Raw genomic sequence first — 2580 nt, 5'->3', positions numbered from 1 at the left:
TTTTTTTTATCATTAGCTTGCAGATTAGTCTGGGGAGTCAGCAGGAAAGGCACGTAGAGCGGCTTCTGTTATCAGGTCTCAGGCTCTTGCTCCACTTGCCTGTCCTTCCAGAGGAAGCATCCTGTCTTGTCCTGGTTCTCTCTGTTCCTCTTGGAACTCTCCCACCTCACTCAGAACACGTTCACCCTCTTGCTCCTATCTTTCCTGACAGCATCTTCTCTCAGCCCTCTGACCCAGCTCCAGCCTCCCTCCTCTCTCCTTCTCAGTCTCTCTATGGGTACATCACTGGCCCCCAGTAAGACCAGCACAGTCCAGCCGCAGGGCCCGGGGGCCTACCTAACAAGTCAAAGTTGTACCGGGGGACTCTGTTAGCCCACCTACCCATGACAAGAGAAGAGGTGAAGGGCTAGGGGTGTAGTTCATTTGAGAAGCTTGCCTAGCATTCACCAAACCCCAGCACTGAGCTAAATGAGGTATGGTGGGACCTCCATCACCCATAGCTACAGTACTCAAATAAGTGAAAGAAAAAGGAGCTACCGAGAGGGAAGCTAGACCCAGAGAGAAGGATGGGTTTGAGTTTGGAAAAGACAGCTGCAGATGAGCGCATAGACATGGGGTGTCTTCTCACCCCAGAAATGGCTATATACGTATACTGTATCCATAATCCCACTTGTGGCTGAGAAAACCAGCATCTGGCTGGGGATGGGGCTCAACTGGTAGAGACTGGCCTACCATGCCTGAGGTCAGCCAAAAATAAGAAGTACAGAGCCATGTGTGGTGGTGCACAACTGTAATCCCAGCATGTGAGGCAGAGTAAGAGGTGGAGGTGGAGGTAAAGACCGAGACAGAGACAGGTAGACCTCTGTGAGTTCGAGACCAGCTTGGTCTACGTGGTGAGTTCCAGGACACCCAGAGCTATGTAGAGAGAGCCAGTATATTCTCAAAAACAAACAAATAAAACTAAGAGGATTTTCAGTTTTATTATTTATTTATTTTTATCTATTCTATGTGTATAGGTGGTTTTATCTGCATGTATGTCTGAGAACCATGTGTATGTCTAATGTTTTCAGAGGTGAGGAGAGGGTATCAGATCTACTGGGACAGGTGTTAAAGATGTTTGTGAGTCACCTTGTGGGTGCTGAGAACTGAACCCAGGTCCTCTGCAAGAGCAGCCAGTGCTCTTAGTCAGTGAGCCATTTCTCCAGCCCCATAAACAGAATGTTAAAAGCAAGTCAGCACCTTTGCACATGGATAAGGGTGGCTCTTGCAACATGGATGGGATGGCTCTTGCACATGGGTGAGAGTGGCTCTTACACATGGATGAGGGTGGCTCTTGCACATGGATGAGGGGATGGCTCTTGCACATGGATGAGGGGATGGCTCTTGCACATGGATGGGATGACTCTTGCACATGGATGGGGTGGCTATTGCACATGGATGGGATGACTCTTGCACATGGATGGGATGGCTCTTACACATGGATGAGGGTGGCTCTTGCACATGGATGGGGTGGCTCTTGCACATGGATGGGATGACTCTTGCACATGGATGGGATGGCTCTTGCACATGGATGGGATGGCTCTTGTACATGGATGGGGTGGCTCTTGCACATGGATGAGGGTGGCTCTTGCACATGGATGAGGGTGGCTCTTGCACATGGATGGGATGGCTCTTGCACATGGCTGGGATGGCTCTTGCACATGGATGGGATGGCTCTTGCACATGGATGAGGGTGGCTTTTGCACATGGATGAGGGTGGCTCTTGCATATGGATGAGGGTGGCTCTTGCACATGGATGGGATGGCTCTTGCACATGGATGGCATGGCTCTTGCACATGGATGAGTGTGACTCTTGCACATGGATGAGGGTGGCACTTGCACATGGATGGCATGGCTTACGGGGTGAGAGTGGTGCTGCAGGTGAGTGGGTACAGGTGGAAGGATCCATTGGGTAGTCCCCTAGTTGTATCTCAGGCCCCATCTCCTTCCCTGTTCTCCAAGCATTGGCACTGGTCCTCTCTGTAACACTTCCAATCCCTGCATGTGAGGTACTTCCACACTTGATCACTGCACATGTAGTACCTGAAAGACGCTACAGGCAGCTGACATGGCAATAACTTTCTGAATCCACTGCATTCTGTGTGTATGTGGGTATGTGTGCATCTATGTGTGCATAGGAATGTGTGTGTATGTGTCCATGTGTGTGTCTATATGTGTGTGTCTGTGGTGGGTATATGTGTGTATCTGCGTGTGTCTGTGTGTGAATGTGTGTGTGTGCATGCTTGTCTGTGTATGGCTTATGTGTGTATGCATAATTGAATGTCATGAGTTTGTAGGTGGTAGATGAGGTTAGAAAAGGGTGTTGGAGCCTCTAGAATTGGAATTACAGATAGTTGTGAGTCACCTGATGTGGATGCTGGGGTCCTCCTGAAAAGCATGGAGTGAGCGGATCCACCTGTCTGCCTCATCGACCATGTGTTTTTGAAATAGGATCTTATGGAGACAGAAGACTGGATAGGCTGGCTGCTCAGAGTCACAGGAATTCTCCTTGTTTCTACCTCCCTGGTGCTGGGATTACAA

The sequence above is a fragment of the Mastomys coucha genome, unplaced genomic scaffold (assembly GCF_008632895.1).
Source record: "Mastomys coucha isolate ucsf_1 unplaced genomic scaffold, UCSF_Mcou_1 pScaffold5, whole genome shotgun sequence".
Lineage (NCBI taxonomy): Eukaryota > Metazoa > Chordata > Mammalia > Rodentia > Muridae > Mastomys > Mastomys coucha.
This window is presented reverse-complemented; position numbering follows the sequence as displayed.